Source organism: Neoarius graeffei, chromosome 13 (genome assembly GCF_027579695.1).
Source record: "Neoarius graeffei isolate fNeoGra1 chromosome 13, fNeoGra1.pri, whole genome shotgun sequence".
Classification (NCBI taxonomy): Eukaryota; Metazoa; Chordata; class Actinopteri; order Siluriformes; family Ariidae; genus Neoarius; species Neoarius graeffei.
Window position 1 is genome coordinate 18483038 of NC_083581.1, and position 27926 is coordinate 18510963.

The window sequence follows — 27926 nt, forward strand, 5'->3', positions numbered from 1 at the left end:
TAACTCTTCATTGATGGAAACTTGAGTGCAAAACTGTTCATGACAACTGCAGTCCTAAAGTTAGCAAGTCAACTGTAGTCCTCAGCCATAAAAGGGAACCCATCCAGTAATCTGTAAGAGTCCAGAGCATCCTCCAGGTGTAACCCTCAACTGTCCTCATGGGGCTGTCCTTCACAGGAGCGATGTGATAAAACTCCAACCAGACACAGGGCACCAGGATGGATCAAGCAGGTCTGAGGGGCAGAAGAGGCCAGCATCTCAATCCCAGGACCAACATGCAACTCAGAGGGACAGACTGGGGGAGGGAGAGAGAGAGAGAAAACACAGGTTGTTAGGTATGCCCTAAAAATGACAAGTATTAAATCTGTGTGGTAGGCTCGCAGAGACGAGAGTCTTGACATCAAGCATAATACACAACAATGGCATGTTAATATGGTTAAAAAATATCATGACCTGCTCTGGCTGGATGCTTGATTGGGTGATGGGAGCACACTCCTCAGCAATGATGAGATGCAGATGGGACCCTTAGGGCTGGCCAAGACAATTCCGTTACATTTCACCAGGTCTGGGACATGCGACAGAATGTCTGACGGCCGATTCCCTGCAGGCTACGATAGCCAGTCGAGGTCTCCACCCTCTCCACCAAAAGATTTCCCGTTGACTCCATGTAACTCAGAGGGACAGATTTTTTTTGGGGGGGGGGAAGAAAACACAGGTTGTTAGGTATGCCCAATGTCACCTAAATAAGTAGGAACAGTATACATATTGCACCGAGTACAAGCAGGGACTCCGGCAACTAACTATGACAGCATAACTAAAACGGGAGAGCCAGAAGGTAAGACAGGCATGAGGGAGCCCCGAGACATAAAGCAGCCAGCCACTACACCGTCAACAAACTCGAGTGAGCAAGAGAGTGGGGACTGACAGCATCCATACATCCCAGTTTACCAAAACACTCTATGTCTGAGGACCCTCTAGATCTACACCTTTACCTCATAAACACCATTAACAGATATGACTTGGCTTGACTAAACAGATATGTTTTCAGCCTAGACTTAAATGCTGAGACTGTGTCTGATTCCCGAACATTACTTGGAAAGCTGTTCCATAACTGTGGAGCTTTGTAAGAAAAGGCTCTGCCCCCTGATGTAGCCTTCACTATACGAGGTACCAGCAGATAGCCTGCACCTTTTGATCCAAGTAGGCGTGGCGGGTCATAGAGGAGTAGAAGTTCACTCAGGTACTGTGGTGCGAGACCATTTAGTGCTTTAAAGGTCAATAGTAGTATTTTATAATCAATACAAAATTTGATTGGGAGCCAATGCAGTGTGGATAAGACAGGCATGATGTGGTCATTTTCTAGTTCTAGTAAGTACTCTTGCTGCTGTATTCTGAACTAACTGGAGCTTGTTTATGCACTTATTGGAACATCCAGACAGTAAGGCATTACAATAATCCAACCTGGAGGTAACGAAAGCATGGACTAGTTTTTCCGTGTCATGTAATGACATTAAATTTCTTATCTTAGCAATATTTCTGAGATGAAAGAAAGCTATCCAGGTGATGTTATCAATGTGAGTTTTGAATGAAAGACTGGGGTCAATAATCACTCCAAGGTCTTTTACTGCTGCACGTGAAGAAATAGAAAGGCCATCCAGAGTCACTGTGTAATCAGAAAACTTACTTCTAGCTGTATGTGGTCCTAGTACAAGTACTTCAGTCTTGTCAGAGTTAAGCAGAAGGAAATTAATAAGCATCCAGTGTCTAATGTCCTTAACACATTCCTCAATTCTAATAGGGGCTGCAATAGTGAGGTGAGAAAGAAAGTGCAGGCAGGGTGGAGCAGTTGGAGAAGGATTTCGGACATTTGTAATAGGAAAGTCCCAGCAAAAGTGAAAGGTAAAATGTACAAGACAGTAGTGAGACCAGCTATGATGTATGGATTGGAGACTGTACCCTTAACGAAGAGACAGGAGGCAAAGTTGCAGGTGGCGGAGTTGAGGATGTTAAGGTTTGCGATGGGAGTGACAAGGTTGGACAGGATAAGGAACGAGCACATCAGAGGGACAGCACATGTGGAGAGCTTGGGAATTAAGCTAAGAGAGATGAGACTGAGATGGTATGGGCACATCCTGAGAAGAGATGCAGAGCATGTTAGAAGGAGAATGTTGAGGATGGAACTGCCAGGCACACGAAAACGAGGAAGGCCAAAGAGGATTTCCTCTTTGGCCTTCCTCGTTTTCGTGTGCCTGGCAGTTCCATCCTCAACATTCTGGATGTGATGGATGGATGGATGTGATGAGAGAGGACCTGAAAGTGGCAGGTGTGGTAGAGAAGGATGTGGAAGACAGAGTAATGGAGACAAAAGATCCACTGTGGTGACCCCTAATTGGGAGCAGCCAAAAGAAGAAGAAGAAGAATTTTGTGCGCTCAGGAGCTAAGGGGAGTATGCCAACTAACGAACTAAAACATTTATGCGGCTAATACCAAGTAACTTTAAGCAGTGACTTTGACTTTATGCTTCTGTTATTTTCGGCAAAATAAATAAATGTCAATACAATGCAAATTCAACCCAAAATGGCATAACAGGGTAACACCACCTGATCCCCTGGAAGAGGCAAAAAGCAACTCGTAACACCACCTGATCCCACAACCCTTGTTCTTGGTGATTCCACTGTAAGACATTTAAAAGGACATGGGATGATTATTTGCTGCCTTCCAAATGCATCCATCTCTGACACCAAAGACAGCATTTTGAAACTCATGTCCGAGCATAAACCTATCAAACGTATTGTTGTGCATGTGGGAGCAAATGATGTTTTCAGAGAACAGCTGTTTGTCCAAGATGATTTCAGAAAACTTTTTTCTGACCTCTATAACACTAGAATACAATCTTTTATTAGTGGCCCACTACCTGCAAGGGGAAGTTTTGCATTTACTAGACTCTTCAGTCTTAACACCTGGCTTGGAAAAACTTGTTTTTCATTTGGTATGAACTTCATAGACAATTTTAACCTTTTCTGGAATCACAGAGAATTCTTCAGGCCAAATAGCACTGAACTCAGGCGGATTGGGACCAAAGTTTTGGCTGGTCACTACAGCCTCTCTCTCCAGCATGCATTCTTTTCTGAGCCAACATTGGGCAGAACTGCTGATAAGTGCTCACAGACTGACCCAGTTACAAATATCAACAAAACCTCTGCAAAGCCAAAACTACCCATGCAAGCACAGCAGAGATGCTTCAACAAAGACACACAGCCATCTAGGGTAGACTGCCAAGGACCATTTGGGGCAGACTGCCAAGGACATCAACAATTACATGGAGAATGTGAGCATGTTGTTAACAATGGGCAGCCACAGATATCTGCATCGCCCATCCAGATTGAGGACCTGACCAAAGACAATCATGCCAAGGCTGCATCATCCACATCTCGACCCCATGCAAGTATCACAGAGACTGTCAGGGAGACAGTCACCACAGAGAGTGGAGACACTCACAAAGACCTCACCAAAGTCCCAATCTCAGTCTCACTCTTCTGACTTTATTGTACCATCCCCGTCTCCCCCCTGCATGGATTTCCCTAAAAGTATGCAGAGATTGCTGCCAATGGCTGCACTCTCTTTTTCCAGCCCAAATCATTTGCAACAAGCAGTGTACCCAGTTCATCGAAAATCAACCAACAGACCGAAATGTGTTCGCCCAGGAATTTCAGCTGGCTACCAATCTTTTTCACCATCTAAAAAATACATCTCCAATCCTTCCCCCTCCCAACCTCATGGAATATACAGAGAGTCTTGTATGATGTGCTGTGGGTCCCTGCATTGGGTGTAGTTTTGAAAACAAGCTGGGACCCAGTATGCCTATGCCATTCTCTATCATGTGTTGATAAATAGAAAACATAGAGCATATTTAACCCAGGGGGTAAACCAGTCTAGTCTCCTTCCTGTTTCAAAACAACATCAGAGTGCCCAAGCAGATATTACTTCTAGGCTTTCTGTAAAGCTAGCTCTTCTGAATGTTAGATCACTTTCAAACAAGTCATTTTTAATTAATGATCTTATTTGCAAACACAATCTTGATTTTTTGCTTCTAACTGAAACATGGCTGGATCAAGCAAAGAGTGCTACCACCCTTATTGAAGCAGCGCCCCCAAATTTTAATTTCATGAGTGCTACGTACCCGACATGGGAAGGGTGGAGGGATCGCAAATATATTCAAAGCCTCTTTTCAATGTAAACAGTCCTCACTTGGTGATTTTACATCCTTTGAACACTTATGTGCACTTGTTACATGCTCTCCTAACATTGTTATTAACTATTTACAGGCCTCCGAGACATTCAGCCAAAGTTTTTCTGGAAGAGTTTGGTGAACTGTTGTCAGTCATTTGCTTAGAGTTTGACTGTCTTATTATATCTGGGGATTTTAACTTGTATGTAGATAATCCTGAAAACACTTATGCCAGAGAACTACTTGCACTTATTGACAACTTCAACCTAGTACAACATGTACAGGGGCCGACCCACTCTCATGGTCATACCCTTGACCTCGTTATCACAAAGGGTCTTACTGTTTCTACTACTGTTGTTGACCTGGCCTTATCTGATCATTTGTTTTTTCTCTGATGTTTCTATGTCCCCTCACATTCAGAACAGCTCAATGACTATGGGTAGGAGATTCATAAACGAAAACACATGTGTGTTCTCTTCAAGCAAGCTCTCTCACAAATCTCAACTAAAATGTCAGACTCTGTAAACGACTTACTGGAAATTTTTAATTTAAATATGACCCAAATTATGGATGATATTGCTCCATTCAAAATCAAAAGAGTCAATGACAAGCAGAAAGCACCATGGAAGCAATACCCAGCTGTTAAACTGCTAAAGAGAGAATGTAGGAAGACTGAAAGAAAATGGCACAAATCTAAACTTCACATCCATTATCAAATCCATAAAGAGATGCTTTGTAAATATAATTATGAAATTGGTAAAGCAAGACAGTCTTTCTTCTCCAACATCAACAGGAATATGAACAATGCCCGTGTGCTATTTTCAACAGTAGAGAAGCTAACTAATCTCCCATCACAATTAACAGTTAATAAATGCAATGAGTTTGCATCCTTCTTCAAAGGTAAAATTGATAAAATACGGCAGAATATTGCTCATAATATATCTCAGTTGCAAATAACTGAACAGCTGCAATCACCAGTGACACAGACAATTTCAACACAATGTCAGACTTTTGTTTGATTGATTACGAGACTCTTGAAAAAACTGTACAAAATCTCAGTTACTCAACATCTGAATTGGACATTCTGCCCACCAACTTTTTTAAGTCTGTTCTTCACCTCATAATTACAGATGTGCTTCAGATCATAAATACATCCCTAGAGACTGGCATTTTTCCTGTGTCCCTGAAAAAAAGCCGTTGTAAAGCCCCTACTTAAAAATAATAATCTGGATGCTTCAGTATTGAACAACTACAGGCCAATATCAAATCTACCATTCATCAGGAAAATCCTTGAAAAAAATTGTCTTCAATTAATTAACTGCCTTCTTGATATCAAACAGCTGTTTTGATAACTTTCAGTCAGGATTTCATGCCAATCACAGCACTGAAACAGCACTGATTAAAGTTATAAATGACATACATCTTAATACTGATGCAGGCAAAACGTCGGTCCTGGTGTTACTGGACCTCAGTGCAGCTTTTGACACTGTTGATCACAACATACTGCTATATCCACTTGAACACTGGGTTGGATTGACTGGTAAAGTTATCAATTGGTTAAAATCATACTTAAAAGATAGAAGCTTCTTTGTTACCATGGGAAATTGTACCTCAACATCAATGTCCTTGACCTGTGGTGTCCCCCAGGGGTCGATCCTTGGACCATTACTATTCAACCTTTATATGCTCCCACTTGGACAAATTATCAAGAACAACTCAATTTTCTATGACTGCTATGCAGATGACACCCAAATTTATTTTGCTCTATCACCTAATGATTATGCCCCCCTTGAATGTCTCTACCAGTGTATCGACCAAATCAACAACTAGATGTCACAAAATTTTCTTCACCTGAACATAGATAAAACAGAAGTAATTCTATTCGGGAAAAAAAATGAAAGACTCAGGATTACCACTATTCTTGACACAAAGGGGATTAAAACAAAAGATATGGTTAAAAATATTGGTGTTTTCATTGACAGCGAGCTAAACTTTGACAGTCACATGAAAGCAATCACTAAATCGGCATTTTATCACCTAAAAAACATTTACAAACTAAGAGCACTTATGTCAAAAAATGATCTGGAAAAACTTATACATGCCTTTATCTCTAGTAGGGTTGACTACTGCAATAGCCTTTTCATAGGCCTGCCAAAAAAGACCATCAAACGACTTCAGCTGGTTCAAAATGCAGTGGCTAGGGTTCTCACATGAACAAAATGAACAGAGCACATTATTCCAATTCTAAGGTCCCTTCACTGGCTTCCAGTAAGCTACAGAATTGACTTTAAAGCATTGCTGCTGGTGTACAAATCTCTAAATGGTACAGGGCCCAATTACCTCTCTGATATGTTGCAGCGGCCTAACCCAATCAGATCTACCAGATCGCAGCAGCAAAATTTACTGGTAAAACCTGTTGTTAAAACAAAGTGTGGTGAAGCAGCTTTTAGCTACTAGCTATGGAACCAACTCCCAGAGGACATGAAAAATGCTCCTGCTGTTGGCAGCTTCAAATCTAGACTAAAGACCAAGCTGTTTTCAGATGCTTTCTGCTAACTGATAAATGTCATTATTTTTACGTTTTAAACTTTACTTAACTTTTACAGTCTTTGCATGTTTTAAACTTTACTTAACTTTTATTCCATTTTATTCTGCTGTTTTTTACTGAACTTTTACTTCATTTTATTACTTTATTTCTACTATTGTTTAATTCTTATATTTTTATTTTTCTCTCCTCTTCCCCCTTTATGTAATTTTATTTTCAATTGTTTACTGTTTTGCCTTTACCTCTGTAAAGCACATTGAACTGCCACTGTGTATGAAATGTGCTATATAAATAAACTTGCCTTGCCTTGAATGAAATTGCTGATCTATATCATCTTGCACTTAGTTTTTAATTTCTTTACATTGCCTGTGCACTAAATGTGATGGTGGGACCTGATGCAACATGATTTTGCTCAGATGAATTATGGGCAGGCTCAAGACTGACTGAAAAAATACTATAGTATACCATAAGATTGCACAGCAACTTACTGTTAATATTTTGTTCCTCAAAGGCAACAGCATTTGCAGGATACACCTGTACTTACGAAGAACAGTTCATTACTGTGCAAAATTTCCTGTATTTTTACAGCAATTTTTTATAACGTATTCACCCCTTCAAAGTCAATACTTTGTAGAGCCACCTTTTGCTGCAATTACAGCTGCAAGTCTCTTGGGGTATGTCTCTATTAGCTTAGCACATCTAGCTACTGGGATTTTTGCCCATTACTCAAGGCAAAACTACTCCAACTCCAAGTTAGATGGATTGCATTGGTGTACAGCAATCTGCAAGTTATGCCACAGATTCTCAATTGGATTGAGGTCTGGGCTCTGATTAGCCCATTCCAATACATTTAAATGTTTCCCTTTAAACCACTCCAGTGTAGTTTTAGCAATATGTTTCAGGTCATTGTCCTGCTGGAACGTGAACCTTCATCCCAGTCTCAAACCTCTGGCTGACTCAAACAGGTTTTCCTCCAGAACTGCCCTGTATTTAGTGCTATCCATCTTTCCTTCAGTCCTGGCCAGCTTTCCTGTCCCTGCAGATGAAAAATATCCCCATACCATGATGCTGCCACCACCATGCTTCACTGTAGGAATGGTGTTTCAAGGTGATGAGAAGTGTTGGGTTTGCGCCACACGTGGCCTTTCTCATGATGGCCAAAAAGATTGATTTTAGTCTCATTTGACTAGAGAATCTTCTTCCATGTGTTTGGAGACTCTGCCACATGCTGTTGGGCAAAATTCAAACATGTTTTCTTCAGCAATGGCTTTTTTCTGACCACTCTTCCATAAAGCCCCACTCTGTGGAATGTATGGCTTAAAGTGGTCCTATAGACAGATACTCCCATCTCCGCTGTGGATCTTTGCAGCTCCTTCAGTGCTATCTTTGGTGTCTTTGTTGCATCTCTGATTAATGCCCTCCTCGCCCAATCTGTGAATTTTGGTGGGTGGCCTTCTCTTGTCAGGTTTGTAGTGGTATAAAATTCTTTCCATTTTGCCATCATGGATTTAATGGTGCTCCCTGGGATATTCAAAGTTCGGGATTTTTTTTTTAATAACCCAACCTTGATCTATACTTCTCCACAACTTTGTCTCTGACATGTTTGGAGTGCTCCTTGGTTTTCATGTTTCTTGCTTAGTCGTGTTGCAGAGTCAGGGTCCTTCCAGAACAGGTTGACTTATACAGAGATTATGTGACAGATCATGTGACACTTTGCACACAGGTGGATCTTTATCAGCTAATTATGTGACTTATGAAGTGAATTGTTTGGACAAACTCATTTAGGGATTTCAAAGGAAAAGGGGTGAATACCTATGTGCACTCCAGATTTCTGTTTTTTTCATCTTAATTATTGTTTGTGTCACAATAAATCAACAATTTGCACCTTTAAAGTGGTAATGTTGTGTCAATCAAATGGTTCTAAGCCTCCAAAAATCCATTTTAATTCCAGCTTGTAATGCGACAAAACAGGACAAATATAAAGGGGGATGAATACTTTTGCAATACACTGTACATGTTGGCACCTTTGTACAGTTTATATATGTTGAGCTATGACATTATAAACAGGCTGATGCACATTTTACCTCAAACAGTGGCAGATCATGGGCCAAAAATTTAGGAAGGTTAACATCGATGATGGACCTCAGCAGAAGAATGTCCTCATTCTCTTCCAGAAACTTTAGCTGTGACATTTCAAACACACAGTGACGATGCGTGAGAAGACAAAATAGGGAAAGAACCAAATGTAACAGAAAGGGTAACCATCAAAATTAACCCCGAAGTGAGAGACTTATCACATGTACAACTCTTTGATGTCTTTTGAAGAAAGTCTCATTCACACACTCCTCTTATGCATTTTTTTTGCTCCTTCCTTACCATTGCTGCCATTTATGAGATGAGCAGAGGAGACTAAGAATGTATAATTCTTCTCTCCATAAGTCATTCCATGACAGGATAAAAGGGTGCAGTCCCGAGCAGCATGGTACAGAAAACAAATTGGCAAGTGTGCATTCACTTTCAAAAAGCTGCATAAAAAGATATCGTGCTGAAATGTGAAAACAGAAAAGGTAAAGGTAAGTTTCCCTAGGCCCTAAAAACATCCTGATTTTTGCTGTAATCAGAACTCCATTTTAGTGGCTTATGTTTTCTCTTCACAATAAGGGACGAGATAAGAGTGATAAGAATCATCTTTCTAATAATCAGTAATGAGTACTGTAATAATGTTAAAGGTAATTTGACATGGGCCTTTATTAGGATAAAGAGGTTTGTAGTGGTGCTTTCTCATTCTACATGTCCATGGAGCCCCAGGAGCAAAAGATGCCACTTGCCATTTCAATCATTTAATTTTGAGCCAGAAAAGGGAAGAAAATGAGAGAGAACTAGGTAGCGTTAATTTTAGATGAAGCAGAAACCCTCAGTTCATTTGGTCCTCTCAAATGTCATATTAAAAGATACCTTTAAGGAATGGAAGAAAAAATGAGCGAACAGCATCTGAATAGACAATAAGTTAAATTTGTGTAACTTGGGCTTTATAGATAATCAGAGTAGCTTTGAGGACAAGGCTGGCCTGATCGGGCAAGATGGTATCCATTCCACTTGGGAAGCTGCTACTGTCAGTTCTTGCAGCATAGCTCATAGTCTCAGAACAGGCCTAGTTAACCCTTTGATGAAAAACATGGGTCAAAAGTGACCCGGCTGAGTTTTTATCTTCTATATCTTTGCAATAAATTAATTCCATCATTCAGTATTCAAGGTATTCCTCAATTAACTCGTTTTTGATCATCATATATCCTTATTTTATTTTCTTCCTTTCTTACTTTTTGAATAAAAACCCTTTTTGTATCACTACCCTTCTAATGCACAACATGGGTCAAAAACGACCTGCATTCATTTTCCAGGTTATTTCATGTATGGCTGAGTGTTTCTATGATATACTTTTGAAATAAATTCTTTTTGTCATTTACTTTTCCAAATATGCAGTAAATATCTTGTTTTTGTTTAGCACAAACCATCATTTTTATTTTTCCTTTAAGTTATGAACAAGCACAGTTTTTGTAATTCTACATCAAGTTTACACACATGGGTCAGAAACAACCCGCATGCATTTACTACAGCGTTTGGTGGGAACTGTGAATTGTGCTTGTGTCAGACATTTCACAGCTCAGCACAGCGCCCTTTGCCCATCTAATACATGTAAGTAATGTTTTTCAATTGTTCTAGCATTACCTTAGAAAAAAATTAATTATGTTTAGGTTACCTTGAGAGTGAGTAGATTACTTGTCAGAAAGTTACAACTAATTACTATTAGCTACCTAGCTGTTGACATATTCTACTTTAGTTAGCTAATTTTATTGTAGTTGGCTTAGCTAACTACATAGTTAATAAATAAATAACTGGCCCCATTCACTGCTAAAATAATTACTTGGAACAAATTAATTATTATAGTATTAAGACATTTAATTTTAAAATCACACTTGGATGACTCGTGTAGAAATATAAAAAGTATTTTTGTTCATAAAAGTAGGAAAGAAAAAAATTAAATTAATGATTTTTGGTAATTAAAAACAAGATATTTAAAGAATACTTGGAATATTTAATCATAAAATAAATTGATTTCAAAAGATAGAGCAAAGAAAAATTCAGTCAGCATGAAATAACCTGGAAAATGAATGCGGGTCATTTTTGACCCATGTTGTGCATTAGAAGGGGTGTGCATATGTTTTGCATCAAAGGGTTAATATAGGACAATCCAGAGCCAAGGCCAGGGAGCAGACAAACAGGCTAAACCAACTATCTGCTAGCTGCACATGTTCCACTATATTGAGACCGTGTCTGTTCCCTGAGCTATACAAAAAAGTAGAAATACTCAGAGTTTGGTCTAATAATCTAATTAACATGAAATTCAATCATACTGACTATACAGCCAGTGCCAGCACCTTTGATCTAAAGGTGTCTATTAAATATTAGATGTATTTACATCTAACGCATCAAATGAGTATGCAGCATTAAATTAAGCTAGCCTCCCATCTAACTGGCAGAGGAGGATGCATCACAGTTATTTATAATTATTATCTAGGCGTAACACAAAAACCTGGTTATAAATTCAATGTGTTTGAAGTTATTTATACTCACATAACATATATAGCTACTGTTAGTGTGTGCGAGAAAGGCGGATGTAAGTGCAGAAGTGTTCAATATCATACAGTGCGATATAAAACAAAGTGCATGAAACACACACAATGACAAACAGTCCGAATCAGCACACAAGGTCATAAACAGGATAACAGGCAAGAGGTCGATCGAGGTGCGAACGGGATATCAGAGGCAAAATGAGGACGAGAACTAGGAATGAGAACAGGAGTCGAGAAACAAGGAAATCAACAGGAACGGGGAAACCATGCTCGGTATGCACACTAGATGCGGCGTAATACTTTGCATAGCATTACCCTCGGCACAGTCCTTAAATAGCCCAACATAGTTCACTGATTGAAAACAGGTACGCCTTGTTCATGGCACGCGTGCTGTAGCTCACTCAGCACACGCGCAGCCCTAGGCACGCCTTCAGGTGCGCGCGCCAAGGCACGCAGGACTGACAGCTACTACCAAAAAAAAAAAAGTCTACCCAGTTGATTCCTCAAATTATTATTTACAGACCCCTAGGGCATTTTCTGAAATTCTTCCTGAAATTTGCAGATTTCATCTCAAACCTCATTGTTTTTTTTTTTGAAAAATATTTTTATTACATTTTCTCAAGACACAAAACACACCGAACTGCTCAGACACGACAGAAAAGGAAAAAACAGCATAATGTGGGTACAGTAAATAGAAAATAATTATGAAAATAAAAAAAAATGACAGTGGGCACAATCTCCATCCAGCCCCCTCCCTTTCAATCTCCTGCAGCAAGACAGGGCAGTATCCAGATAGGAGTCAATACAGAGTGTAATGGAAACTTCTAATAAACACTTCAGAACGCTTAGCAGTTGTCTTTTCAGTTATTCAGTAGATCATATAAAAGATATATAAAATAGGAAAGGAAAGAGAAGAATAGAAGAAGACACCACGTCTAATGATGCCGAGAGTATGTACACTCTGAGTTGCATTTTAGTGGCTGTTATCTATTAAACTCTAAAGGCATTCGCTTACTGCTTGCATCTTCACGTGATTGGCTCAAGATTTTCTATGAAGCTTTGCTAAAGCGTGCACCTAGTGTGCTCTGGTATGCGCAGGCGGATGCGTAGTTATGGAGAACTCAGACACCCTGCTTATCACCACCAAGGCCACAGAAAGGCAATTACAACATGGGAAAAACGTCTTTCTCAGTACACTAGGCCACTTGAGCTCAACACACAGAAACACAGAGAATACGAATGTTCATCCACTAAATTTCCCTCACATTTCCCCCCTTTTTATCCTACAGGATAATAATTGCTAAAGAAAGAAATGTACACAATTTCAGTGGTAAGAGTTCCCAGAGAGATTCGACTTAGCACGTCATTGAGTGTACAGGGATAATGCTAAGGCTGTTTTGTAAGACATAGATGTCTTAAGTTAATGCTAGCAAGCTATATACATAGATCAGGAAACAATAGAACAGAAAAGCAACCATAAATGAAAGTGTTTTAAGTTAAGGCTAATTTCATGTCAACTGTGCTGATGTCATCGAACGGTGGGTTGTGGTCTTCGTGTGGATTTTGGAGGCCAGTCAAGCAAGTCGTCTGGGTCTATTTTCACCATCTGGTAACCAATATTTGTCAGCTGCCTCTGAAACACAGACATACAACATTGACAGAAAACAGGGGCAAACATAGTATCACAATCACTAAACCTAGGACCGGTATAGTGGATAGAATCAGAGTCTTCCATCCACTAAACCAACTGTCTTCGACTCTGTGTCAGCCTGGGTTCCCTGTATCAACCACCACACAAATCCTCCCGTGAGCCCCAGCAGGATCAGGATGCTCAGGCCCACAACTGGACCTAGCTTATAATGATTTACCCCCTTCATTTTATGTTAACTATGTCTCCGAATTAACCCTTGCCCTTCTTGACGTGTATTGGTGCTCAGAGGGCGGGCACGCCCTATCAGCCCTCGTCCCACCTCACCGGGACTTGGAGGAAACTCAAAACCCCAAGACTTATCTATCGGCTAGACACTGAAATACTCTTCCCTATTGAGGGTGCATGCGTGATTGATGTGATACTCACACTGTTCCATGCAGTGATGCCTTTCTTCCTCACGAGCTTTAGTCAGCGTCTGGGTCACTTAGGCCTTCCTCTTCCTCCTGCTCAGCCAGTTCAGGAACCCTCCTGCAGTGGCTAGCGTGGATCCACGTCACTCTGCCTGTGACCTTCACTGCCGATGGGGTTGCGAGCAGGACCTGGAATGGGCTATTCCACCGTGGCTTGTTCCACTTGGTTCGTCGAAGTCCTTCACCACTATCCAATCCCCTGGTTGTAGATCGTGCAGAGGTCCCTCAGCGGGTTTGGGAAGTGCTTCTTTTACCTGTTTGTGGATAGATTTCAAAGCAGAGGACAACGTTGCACAGTAATTCAACATTGCATCATCACACAGTGTGGTGTCTGGCAGTGTTCCTTGAGCTGGCCCTATCCCCGTGTTGGGTACTCGTCCAAACAGAATTTTGAATGGGCTTAACCCATGTTTAGGCCTAGTTTGCATCCTCATTTGTGTGAGTACTACAGGGAGGACCTTTGTCCATCCTAGCCCTGTTTCTGCACAAGCTTTGCTTAGTTTATTTTTAAGGGACCCATTTTTCCTCTCTACTGCTCCTGCACTGGCAGGATGGTAGGCACAATGTTGTTTCAGGTCTATCCCTAGGAATGCTCCTATTTTCTTTTGGGCTGCATTAACAAAGGGTGTTCCATTGTCACTTGATATTTTGCTAGGTATACCCCACCTAGGAATTATATCTCTCAGGAGTGCTTTGACTACTGCCTCTGAGTCTTGTTTAGCTCTGGGAAATACTTCAACCCATTTTGAAAACGTCAACTATTACCAGGCAATACCTTTTCCCTTCACTAGGTGTCAGTTCAATGAAGTCCATTTGGAGATGATCAAATGGTTTGTCTGATATTGGGTGTGCTGCTTGAGTTAGTTTGATAAAGGTATTTTGTGCGCATATCAAGCATTGCTTGCAAAATTTCGCAGCATAATTTGAAAACCCCTTTGTGAACCATCTCTTTGTTACTTCTGCTACCACCCCCCTTTTGACACATGGGTGAGCCCATGGGCCAATTTTGCATAGAAAGGGAACGTGTTTTGATAGACAGGGACGGCCCAAGGGACAAACCCAGACCAAGTTTGCAAAGATACAGCCGGCCTGTTTCCAGACTCATCTCTCGTCCTGGGTGGCAGTGCTCTGAAGGTCCACTAACTGTAAACAGGAGGTAGAAACCTGAGGAAAAGCAAGGTTAGAGGGTGAACTGGAAGCTGAGGCTGCACACTTAGCTGCCGCGTCCGCCCTATCATTTCCTTGAGACACAAGATCAGTATTGTTAGTATGGGCAGCACACTTGCACACAGCAATGGCTCTAGGGAGTAGAATAGCATCCAACAACTCAGAGACCAGTTTATGATGTGCAATGGGAGATCCTGTGCTATTGAGAAAATTTCTGTGTTTCCAAATGGTGCCAAAATCATGCACAATGCCCAATGTGTACCTGCTGTCTGTAAAAATATTGACAGATTGCCCTACAGCCAATTTGCATGCCTCGATAAGGGCACAGAGCTCTGAGGCCTGCGCCAACAGGTTTGAGGGCAGACATGATGCCTTGAGGACCTCATGATCTGAGACTACGGCAAAACCTACTTTGTTCTTTCCCATCTCTGGAGGCTGAACCAACCACATAGAGGACCATGTCTGGATTTCCTAAAGGGTCGCTCTTTAAGTCTGCCCTGGGGGAACAAAAATCGTTAGTGAGAGCAACACAGTCATGTGGCTCTCCATCGTCCTCTGTAGGGAGAAGAGAGGCAGAATTCAGAACAACGTTTCACAATGATGTTAGGCATATCAAGTATGACAGTGTTGTACTTTAACCATCTCTGTGCTGACAAATGTGACATCTTTTTCTCCAACAGAAGCAGGAAGACAGCATGTGGGACCAAAAGGGTGAGGTTAGAATACCCCACAATATTTCTGGAAGCAGTTACCGCCTTTTCAGCTGCAGCAACTGCACACAGGCAAACAGGAAGTCCAGCTGCCACTGGATCCAGCCTTCTGGAGAAGTAGGCTACAGGTCTCAATCTATCCCTGTGTTTCTGCAAAAGAACAGAGGTCATAAAACCCTTCTTTTCATCTACAGTTTGAACAAATGGTTTATTGGGGTCAGGCAGTCCCAGCGTGGGTGTGGTCTTCAGAGTGCTCTTTAGGGACGTCAGGTGCGCGCGGGACAACCACAGCATTGACTGCTTGCAGATCTTGGGCAAACCTCCACTCATCGGGCTGGGACGGTTTTCTTGCCTTCTTAACTGGGAAAATAGGAGTGTGGACTGGAGAGTCTGGGCAAGGGACAATTACACCTGCCTTCAGCAACGAATCAAAGACTGGTCTTATACCTGCGATTGCTTCTGGTTTGAGTGGGTATTGGGTCTGTTTAGGCCTGAAATCTGATTTGGGGGTGATCACCACTGGTTCAGCATTCTTTATTCGGCCTACATCATGTTTACCCTTTGCCCAAACGGAATTTGGAACTCCCGCCAATTTGGGGTGCACCTCTGCTGGAGTTATGCCTGTGGAAACAGAGATAAACAGGCCACTATGGTCGGGGTCCCCAGGATCCCGGTCACCAGCGGCTAATATTACGCTGCGCTTAACATGCACACACATAGCATGACTGTTTGTAGACCCCAAGCTTTTGGCAAAACAACACACTAGGGTCCTCTGTTTGGGACCATTCATTGCCATTGGCTGCGCACTTCTTGACCCATTCCCCCACGTCTTTCCAATGGGCGGCTCGTGGCTTTGCTAATGAGATGTGGGGTATAGAATTAGCCATGTCAAAGAAATCATGCCGGCAGCAGCCGACCTCAGAGTCCTCTGACACGAGGCCGCGTATAACATGTTTGAGAACACTGCGATGAACACTGATGCAGTTGTTCAGACAACGAGTAAAATGGACCTGCACAGCGCAATAATGTTTAGACCAATATGTAGTTTTGAGGGTCAATCTTTCATGTGCGTGGGGGTCTGCAAACCAAGTCTTTTCAAACTCTACATCTTGCCCTTGGTGAACATGTGCTGTGCAATGTAAATCTTCCTCTTTAATGTAATCTGTGTCAACTGATGAGGTGTTCAAGTGTGCGAGCTGTACAAGGTGTTTGGGAGTTTGTGTGAGTTGATCAGAGCAGAGCCGCCAGACATACACATACAGGGGGCTTCCAAAACCATACTGCACACCGCACATTTTACTTACTTCAATAGTTAGTCCATCTGGAGGGGACGTGAGATTTACTCCTAATTTGCACATTAAATTGCGTACTAACAAATTTACTGGACATGTATGTGAGGTGAGGAATGAGTGGGACGTAACTATTCCTTCCTCGCTTTTACAAGGGAGGTTGACTGAGAAAGTTTCAGTTACAGGTCGTCCTGAGATGCCCATCATCTGAATTTAATTTGAGCTGAGTGGTGGGTCTACTGGAAGTACCCCATGTTGTATAACTGAGTGTCCTGCTCCAGAATCTACTAAAAAGGTTAACACATGCCCACATACAGTGAGGGGCATACAAGGGAGTTTAGAGAAGGGAGTAGTTGTGTATTTTAACAAACTTAATGCAACTTCAGGTGTATCTATCCGAACTGGTGTATCAGGCATTTCTGTGTAGTCTTGCTGTTGCATGCAGGTGCTGCTACTAATGTGTTTAACGTTATGTGAATGCTCCTGTCTATGTGTATCATCAGGTGTGTGTGTGTTACCTCCTCTGTTCTCTGTGCGCGGCCAGTTCCCGAAGTCAGTCTGCTTTGCTGTACTCCTCACGGGGCTTCTGCCTGCTACTGTGGAGACAATCTCAAGCAATGTGTCCCTTCTGATTGCAGTTGTAGCAGGTTGCGCCTTTTATCCAGGACGAGTCACCCCAGGTCATCCTGCCTCGGCCTCTACCTCGACCTCTTCCTCTTTGTCCAGGCTGAACAGTCTGGAGAAGAGTGAGAGTGGCGGCGTGTAGGTCTTGGTCTCTTTGTGTTGACTTTGTCTTCTTCTCTTTCAGCAGCCTTTCTGCATGCACAGCGTACTGCTCGATCTTGATGAGGCTGGCGGTTTCCCACAGAAGACAGAGCTGCTTTACTGACTTGGCCACTGCTGGATTCAGAATGTTCATGAAACTGTTCCGCAGGTGCGCTTCCCAGACCTCAGGAGTGCCTTCCACTCCAGCCAGGGTCACAGGTCTGGTCAGGCCACTGTGTTTCTCGTGCACGGCAGTGAGACGAGCGAGAAATGCTAACACCACTTTACCATCTTCTTGCTTACACATACTGATCTTAGGTCATGTCTATGTTCAAGGGAAAGCTTCGATCAGACGAGCACAAAGAGCAGTGAGGGTATTTCTGTACTCACTATTGCCATCCGCTGGTCAGCTTCTGGCCACTCTCTGGAAACCTTGTTCCAATCTATACCCATCTTGGTCATGATTAAGCAGCGAAGTTCATGGGTGGTCGGTCGGAATTCTCTGCAAAACATCAACAGTTCGTTACCAAATTTCTTTCCTCCTACCTCTCTCACGTTGGGAAGAGAAGCCATGCTTTCCTTCATATCAGCTGTCATCCAGGATCTGTGGACTAGAAGCACGCTGTCAGCTCCAGCCACTTCCACCATTGGAAGATGAAGGACTTCAGACTTTAGGTTAAGGCCTTGTGGACCCACTGGTGAGCATGTGGTCAGGTCCAGGAGGGTGTCTCTTCTGTCGCCATATGCAAGACCGGATCTCGTGTGTGACAGAGAAGCGCTGAGAGGCACTGATGCTGGAGGCGGCTGGTAGGCTGGGAGAGATTCCAGAGGCTCAGTTTTTTTTTCTTTGTCTCAACTTCTCCCCCTTTCTGTGGGTGAAGCGCTTGTGGGAGTGATGCTCTGCCTTGCTGAGGAAGCAGTGTGTGTCGGGGTAGTGGGGCAGACTCCAGGTCAGGGTCCAGCTGAAATTTCAAACACTGAGAAGAGGGTGAGAGCCCTGCCTGTCGTTTCTCTCTTTTGTACACTCTCTTAAGTGTTTCTTCTTTCCATGCAGAAAACGCCCTCCAGTCCCCTAAGAACTTAACATTATCTGCAGACTCCTTTTTCCTTCCGTTTCAACTTTTCTTCTAACTGTTCTATCTGCCTGGGACTAAAACTGCCCTTCTCAGGGAATCCTAAGTCCTTTACCCATATATCAAACTGTGCCAAATAATCCTCGCCATACGAGGTTTTCATAAACTGGATGTTTGGGCTGTCATAGGAACATCCAATTCTTATTATAGCACATGTAGCCTCAGGCTTACTTGCTTTTTCTTTTCTCTCCCTTATTTACCATTTCTGTTCCTCATTGTACACTGTTATATCAATAGGTTATGACAACAATGCAGTTTTTATTTGGATCACAAGAAGAACAAGTTGGACTATGTCCAAAAATACGACAATAATCCTTTAGGTATGTTCTTATTAGTAAACAATTTATCTGACATTTACCTTAAACTAAAGTAGGTATCATTTAGCACAACAACCTCAAAGACAACTCACGCATGTGTACAAAAGCTGTTTCTCTGTTTCAGAATTTGGAGGAGGACAGTACTCTGTTAATTCATCAATATTTTGCGTGCACACCGGTGTGTCTTTGCGACTTCGTGATCAAACCTCTCTATCCCATTCCTACGACGGGCCAGTTGTTCACACGGAACAAAGGGAGCAAGATTCAATTCTTTCCCAGTTACGAATCGCTGAACGTGAGTCCGTCGAGACACGCACCCGTACTTCCCTCTCAAGTAGGTGAGCCATTACCCAGTCGTCACTTAGGCGGATAATTCTCTTACACAACCCAATAAACTACTCATGGTTTATTGTCTCAAAATTGTGTTTTATCCGTTTCTGCAAACATACTGATGGTACCACAGCTTAGCAGTCCTCCTGGGCTCGGACAAACTTCTGTCCATCTCTTATTTCAGTCTTCCTTGACTGGGACAATCTCTGTCCATCTCTTATATCAGTCTTCATTGACTAGGACAAATCTCTGTCCATCTCTTATATCAGTCTTTAAATAAGAATGGCAAGTTATCACTTACTGGTTCGGTGAGCCCTGACGGTCTGGTCTCTCGTCTGAGTTCTCAGCTCCGCACCATAGCCTTGGGAGTGTCCCGTTGTCCGAGGATCAGATGCGTAGGGCACACCCAGGGACGCCAAATTGTAATGGAAACTTCTAATAAACACTTCAGAATGCTTAGCAGTTGTTTTTTCAGTTATTTATTATAGTAGATCATATAAAAGATATATAAAATAGGAAAGAAGAATAGAAGAAGACACCACTTCTAATGATGCCGAGAGTATGCGCACTCTGAGTTGTGTTTTATTGGCTGTTATCTATTATACTCTAAAGGCATTCGCTTACTGCTTGCATCTTCACGTGATTGGCTCAAGATTTTCTATGAAGCTTTGCTAAAGCGTGCACCTGGCGTGCTCTGGTGTGTGCAGGCGGATGCGTAGTTATGGAGAACTCAGACACCCTGCTTATCACCACCAAGGCCACAGAAAGGCAATTACAACATGGGAAAAACATCTTTCTCAGTACACTAGGCCACTTGAGCTCAACACAGAAATGCAGAGAATAGGAATGTTCATCCACTAAATTCCCCTCACAAGAGCAAACAAACATAGCAAGGCTACAAGGTGCTTGTTAGATAGTGAGCACTTAAAACAAAGTCACAAAGACAGGCTAGGCTGATCTGGGAAATCCACGAAGCAAGGAAGATGACAGCATGGGCCCAATATGCTGCAAGTAAGGGTCCCAGACCTTATAGAAAGCATCTATTTTGGAGTGAAGCATGCATGTGATGTATTCACTAGGAATGCAGTCCATAACAATGTTGTGCCATGATTTTTTTGTTGGAGCAACATTCTTGATCCAGAAGGGCAGAATGTTCTTTGTAGCAGCAAAAGTCAGTATACTGAAAAGTCTCCTGTGTTTACTGTCAGTAATCCAACCATCTGGGAGACCAAGTATCAGGCACATAAGGTCCATCCATATTGGGACACCAAAGATAGCAGTCAGTTCATTCACAATACTAGACCAATACCTTTGTAACTTCGCACATGACCAGAAGCAGTGAGCATAATTACCAGTCTCAGAATTGCATTTCCAACAAAGCGGGGAAATATTACCATCCATTTTGTTCTTGCCAACAGGTGTTATATGCGTACGATGTACAATTCTGAACTGTATGGATTTAGTGCGGTTACACACAGAAACGTTCATGGCCTGAGACCAGACTTCCTGCCAATCAGCATCATCTATAGCAACACCTCGATCTTTCTCCCAAGCTTGCTTGATGGTTTGTGAGGTAAGAGGAGAATTAGAGTTCAGGGCTCTGTAAAAAACAGTAATGCATTTCTTATTAATCTGTAGAGACAGGGCCTTCTCCACACATGAAGTGGTGTTATTACTCATTAAGGTGGTGTCTTTAACTATGAAATCTCTCATTTGTAAATATCTGTAGAAGTCACCTTGATTAAATAAACCAAACTGCTGTTGCAACTGCTGAAAGGATAGTAAAATCTGGGCTTTAAACAGATCACCCATTTTCTTCAGCCCTTGGGTGCTCCACACTTTAAAGGAACAGTCCACCGTACTTCCATAATGAAATATGCTCTTATCTGAATTGAGACGAGCTGATCCGTACCTCTCCGAGCTTTGCGCGACTTCCCAGTCAGTCAGACGCAGTCAGACGCGCTGTCCTCCTGTTAGCAATGTAGCTAGGCTCAGTATGGCCAATGGTATTTTTTGGGGCTGTAGTTAGATGCGACCAAACTCTTCCGCATTTTTCCTGTTTACATAGGTTTATATGACCAGTGATATGAAACAAGTTCAGTTACACAAATTGAAATGTAGCGATTTTCTATGCTATGGAAAGTCCGCATTATAATGACAGGCGTACTAACACCTTCTGCGCGCTTCGGCAGCGCATTGATACGGAGCTCAAATATCAATGCGCTGTCGAAGCGCGCAGAAGGTGTTAGTACGCCTGTCATAGTGCGGACTTTCCATAGCATAGAAAATTGCTACGTTTAAATTTTTTTAACTGAACTTGTTTCATATCACTGGTCATATAAACCTATGTAAACAGGAAAAACACGGAAGAGTTTGGTCGCATCTAACTACAGCCCCAAAAAATACCATTGGCCATGCTGAGCCTAGCTACATTGCTAACAGGAGTGGCAGTGCGTCTGACTGACTGGGAGGTCGCGCAAAGCTCGGAGACGTACGGAGCAGCTCGTCTCAATTCAGATAAGAGCATATTTCATTATGGAAGTATGGTGAACTGTTCCTTTAAAGCCCTGGTCCTTACAGCCTGGCAGGAAGTCCAGGTTATCAAGAATGGGAGTGAGAAGAGATGATAAATGAGCCCGGCTGTTGGGGTTCACCCAGAAAGAGACCCCGATTCCTTCATGAGCCACCCTCGGATCCGGGACGATAATGATCAGGTCGAGAAAAACAGACAAAGAATCAGAGATTCACATGCCAGTTTATTCGCACAGTCACTTCGTCAAAGATGAAAGATTACAAACACCTTTTTATAACAAATCATAATCTCTACAAACGGCTATTGTGTCTGTCAAATGTGTGTGTGTGTTTGTATGTGACCTCGGAGAGGGGTGTGTGTGTGTGTGTGTGTGTGTGTGTGTGTGTGTGTGTGTGTGTGTGTGTGTGTGTGTGTGTCTGTCTATGGGAGGGTGTGAGTGAGTGACATCATTTTGATATCTGTGTCTATGTGCTAGGTCAGCAAATCACATCTTAATTTCATATGTATGTGTGTGTGAATGAAACCTTCAATCATAAGCAAAATAATATTTCAGCAATTCAGCAATTTCATTTACGCACGTCAAAGCGCGTGAGATGTTTTTATGACAATGTTTTAAACAAAGACTATGTTTGGTCTAACAAAGAAGTGTTCTTCTCCACTGGACGAAGGTCAGGCTACACAGGAACAGTTTAAAATCACTGCCATAGTATATGCAATAGTCCAAAATAATAAAGGATCTTAAAAAGCTCTAAAATGTACTATAAGTAATATATACTATAATATATACTATAATATATAATATAAGAGTCTTAACTCTTTGTTCAGCAATAAGGCTACCATTACATCCAACATTAAAGTGTGTGTGGGTCGATCTGACACTAAAACAGACCTTGGTGGGTCCTTCAGACACTTCTCTGTTCAAAATACACATTTCATAAACAAAATGTTCCCAAACAATGTCCAGCCGAGACAGAAGGTCATTTTTAACTGAACCTTAAGTTAACTCTTAATTTTGTCACCATTTTAATAATAATACTTATAAGAATAATAAGAATAATACTTATATAACCCTAACAATCCCCCCCTTTGATAATAGTATCACTATTATCAAATCCTATTATCACTTCATGATCATATATGTGATTACATCGAGAATTAATCCTGAGTTAATCTTTGCCCTTCTTGACGTATATTGGTGCTCAGAGGGCGGGCATGCCCAATCAGCCCTCGTCCCACCTCACCGGAGCTTAGAGAAACTCAAAACCTCTTAATTCCTAGATACACGCTACTTCCTTCAGAGTAATTTGTTCTAAAACAGTGAGGGGAAAAATGAAATTAGAAGGCATATCGACCTATAGTGAGAACAGAGTCCTGTAAGAATACAGAGTTTCAGAGCATGGAGATGTGTAATAATAGTAGAAAACGGCATCAGATGAAAGACATAACACATTCGTGTGGTGTGCGCTTGTGCAGTCCAGTTAGCGAAGTTAGTCCAGAAGATGTTGTCTCGAAGTCCAGCTCGAGCGGGTAACCCTGCTCCGAGCAGTGAAGTCCAGCTCGAGCGGGTAGCCCTGCCCCGAGCAATGATGTGGTCCTGAAGGCTCGGGCGGGTAGCCCTGCCCCGAGCAATGATGAAGCAGTCACGAAGGCTCGGGCGGGTAGCCCTGCCCCGAGCAACAATGAAGTCACGAAACCCGTGATGAGGACTGTCATGGTTGTAGTGAGGATGATTGGTTCCAAATGGGGCGCAAGATCTCTTCCCCTCTTTGTTCACAACGTCTTGAGGATTCTCAGTCAAATCTGTGTAGAGCTCAGAAATATATATATATATATATATATAGAGAGAGAGAGAGAGAGAGAGAAAGAAAACTGGCCAGAGAGAGACTAGATAGGGACACAAAAAGCGTTAATAGCAGCAAACTTGTTATTGTAACACAACTTTGTTATGGAGCCTTCTTCAATCGAGTGGCATGGATCCACTGTGGAAAAAGATCAGTTAAAACAGCAGTAGAAGTAATGGCGACTATGTCTGCAGGCCCATTATATTGTTTTCCCAATTGTCCAAATTGTTACTTTAAAAGTCACACCAGCACCTGTCTCCCACGTGAAAGGGGTGTGTGGTGGAGATAATATTGTATTATTGACCTTGGTACAAATTTTATACAACTTATCTATAAGGGCTGCAGAATACTCATCCATATGCATCTTCAAATCAGAGGTACCCGGAGCCGGAGTTCCCTTCTTCCAGGGGAAGTCTTTATTTCCAAAAATAATTTCTTGGTGTCACACGAATTTCAGCCAGAATGAATTATGGATTACAGAAGCAAACCTGTGTCCTGCATGACCTTAATTAATTTGTCTTTCAATGTTCGATTAGTACGTTCTACGATACCAGAGGATTTAGGAATGTGAAAACACCAGTTTAGTTTAGAGATACTTACAAAGGTTTTGTGTGACTTTTGAGGTGAAAGGGGTACCTTTGTCGGAATCTATGGCATTTGAAACCCCATAACTATAACAATAATTATTATTGATTTCTTATTATTTTACTGTTGTTATTTTATTGTTTGTTTTTCTTTTTTACTGTCCAGTGTTCTTAGGTACCTTGAAAGGCACTTATAAATAAAATGTATCATTATTATTATTATAACTAGGTATCAAAACGAGTGACTACCTTCGTGTTCTCTCGAGAACAGGGAAAAACTTCTACCCATTTAGAGAATTTGTCCACAATCAAGATGACAAAAATCAAATGAAAAAGAAAAAAAAGCGTATATTCATGCAGAATATCAGGCTGATATTGATTGAACACACAGAATAACCACAGAGGTGTGATAATATTATAAATTATAAAACAAGAACCGTCTGAGGGTTTAGAACAAGAACCATCAACAAAGATCCCTAGAGACCCCTATTACTGATAAATTAATTTAATGGGTCTGTAAATTTTGCAACACCTGTTTAACTTGATGTGACGAGTGCAAGATCAATGGGTGAGACAAAAACCAATTTTTCCGCATCTAAAACCATCAAAGCACATGCGGAGACAGCCCCCAGACACACAGGTAAGCCTTGAGCAACAATGTCTAATGTTTTGGATAAAAACGCACAATGATGCATTCCCCCCCCTCATGTTCCCCAGAGGCCGTGCCCCGGTGTCCACAGGCATAGAGGTGGAAGGGCTTGAAGTGAGCAGGTGACCCAGGGGCGGAACAAAGGGTGCTTCTGAGGGAGTGATAAGCGACCACCATAGCGTCAGTCCAGGTCAAAGGATGTTGCAGTGGAGGAGGTTTTGTGTCTAGAATGACAGCCTTGAGAAAGTTCAAAACTTCAAAAGTTCAAATACTTAAGAGTCCATACAATATTGCAGCTTGGTTCTGGAAACCTTAAAGCCCTTATGCGCCAGATGTTGGAGCAGGCGCAAGTGTCAGTGTCTTGGCAGATTTCTGGTGACTCAGCAGACACCAGAACACACAGACCACAGAGTCCTGAGGGAGGGAGAAGGTCACAGAGCACGTTATGAATTACAGCTGAAAAAAAAACAGCAGGAGAGTCAAATGAAACCTTGAGTCCAAACGCTATCTCCTCATGTGCGTGGAAAAAAAGGCAGAACAGAGATCATTAATGGCAGGAACCTGTGATATTACAGAAGAAACAATCAATTCATTAATCTTACGTAAATCTTGTGTAAAGTGTCTCACCACGCCTTGCTCGAGAAGAGACTGTAGGATGACATGGATCCAGAGAGAGAGGTACTGCTTATTATAAACAGGATGCACATGAATAGTTTCATGTCAATTTAAACAAAGATAAACCCAAGTCTCCGATTTATAAACAAAAAGTTATTCAAGTAAACGTTTGTTAACTGTTTCTTGCTGAAAAAAAATTATGGTTAACTAAATACATTAAAAGCCTATCCATTCCATATCCTCTGTGGTTTTTAAAGGCAAGAGTATGGAGGTTTAAAACTCAGCAAACAGCCAATCAGAGCATTTCATATCAATAGTTCGAAATTAGGAGGAACATGGTTAAGCTTAGCCTCATAAGTAGCAATAAGTTTAAAGAAAGATAAGGAGATAAAAAAACAGGGCAAATTGAAATGACAATTTCACTGAATGTAATTTGAATAAAATTGAATAGCTGATAAGCACTCTTTTGTTGGATTCGATATGTGACAGAGACTCAAAATACATTTTTAATTCAATTAACAGTATTAATGAGAATGAGAATTGGTTGTCTTGGACATTTTTGACTTTATGTATATGGAATTTACCTAATAATATAAAGAGATTACTTATTACATTTATTATTGTGAGAAAGTGCCAAAAATAATGATTTTCTCTGCCCATTGCAGATTTCTGTGGCTGTCCTTGCCTGCTATTCTTGCATGAGTTGTTTATATTATAGCTATCTGTAACAGTCTGGGAGCCCTTATCTCAATGTTCACTGAGAAAAGAGACAAAGTATATTGCTACGGAACAATTATTCAAAATATTATTTATAATAGGACGACAATTATTCAAAAAATGTCAAAAAATGAAGTAAAGAGCGGGTTAGCTCGCTGTTGAACTAATTTCATGCTTCCCAGACAAGACAAGTCCACATTTCGCTAAAACGCGTCAGAAACAGGAGTCATCTCATCTCATCTCATTATCTCTAGCCGCTTTATCCTTCTACAGGGTCGCAGGCAAGCTGGAGCCTATCCCAGCTGACTACGGGCGAAAGGCGGGGTACACCCTGGACAAGTCGCCAGGTCATCACAGGGCTGACACATAGACACAGACAACCATTCACACTCACATTCACACCTACGGTCAATTTAGAGTCACCAGTTAACCTAACCTGCATGTCTTTGGACTGTGGGGGAAACCGGAGCACCCGGAGGAAACCCACGCGGACACGGGGAGAACATGCAAACTCCACACAGAAAGGCCCTCGCCGGCCCCAGGGCTCGAACCCAGGACCTTCTTGCTGTGAGGCGACAGCGCTAACCACTACACCACCGTGCCGCCCAGAAACAGGAGTATATAGGATATTTAAAGGTTAGAATTACATATGATTAATAAAAATACCACTACACCAGCGGCGGTGAGAGCGCTGAATCCTAACCACTAGACCACCACACGATCAGTTTAAAATGTTTTAGATCAACATTAAACATTAGGTTAAACATTAAACTTTTCGGCATTTCCATTCACACGTAGGGTAAATACATTTGATGCCTTTTATTATGCCTTTAAACAGGAAGTGGTATAATACTCGATATTTTAAAAATGATTCCTGATAAATATCTTCAAATCTGAAAGTGATATTTGATTTGGCTGAATTAATCAAACTCTAAGCCTTAAATATATTTCTTCTGTTTTTATCATGTCTGTTTAATTTAAGTGAATGTTTTAAAATGGTTTTTGTGTTGTATTTGCTTGTACAGTTATTTCATTATTTAACGTCTGAATGCATAGAATTACTGCCCAAATCTGATGAGACGAGAGTTTTGCCCTAAAGAGCTGCTTTTTTTCTTTTATCCAGTGCGCATGCCCAGTTCACAAGCATCATGGGAACTGGAGTTCTCATGTTATTAATAATTTTGAAAACTTCGTATCCATCATTTATGAGATCTAGACATGAAACTGCATTAATAGCTGCACTATTAATTATTAAAACGCATTAATAGTCTTGTAGAGTGCTCGCGGACCACTCGTGACTTCCCTGATAACCTTCCAGTTACAAGTTTCGGACTATCAACACACAATGAATATAAAATAAAATGCAGATGCTCACCTAGATGTTCACCAGATGCTGAAACTAATTGATTAAGAAGCAGATTTTTCCTCTGATGATGTTAAGGGAAGAGGATCTCTTCTCTTGGGTTTCTAACAGTGATGAGATTCACAAACGATTCGGATCTTTTTCGGGACGAAACATAAATGACTCGATCGAGCGAATCGATACAGACGCATCAACGGCATTTGTTGAGTTCATGCACACGTAATGGGTTGAGGAAAGTTCATACTTTAATTTCATGCAGCATGAGAGTGTGATTATTGTCTACAATTTGAAAACAGGAATACAAATAAGGTTCCCGTAGTTTCTGAGTCAAGAATCAAGAGTGAATCAAGTAAATTGATTCACACGCATGCGAGTTTGTTCTAAAGAA

At 41.6% G+C, this 27926-nt stretch overlaps 1 long non-coding RNA gene and 1 pseudogene across 2 annotated transcripts; both read right to left on the reverse strand.

Annotated features, from left to right (window-relative positions):
* Positions 1–27926, reverse strand: part of LOC132895873 (dynein axonemal heavy chain 7-like) — a 594076-nt pseudogene that overhangs the window by 436011 nt on the left and 130139 nt on the right.
* On the reverse strand, positions 21980–27674 carry LOC132896462 (uncharacterized). 2 transcript variants are annotated; one of them, XR_009656051.1, is made up of 2 exons: positions 27551–27674; positions 21980–25524 (listed from the first exon to the last, which is right to left on the reverse strand). It is a non-coding gene; the product is annotated as an uncharacterized LOC132896462 (long non-coding RNA). The 2 variants fall into 2 exon arrangements; XR_009656052.1 differs by having other exon boundaries at positions 21980–25527.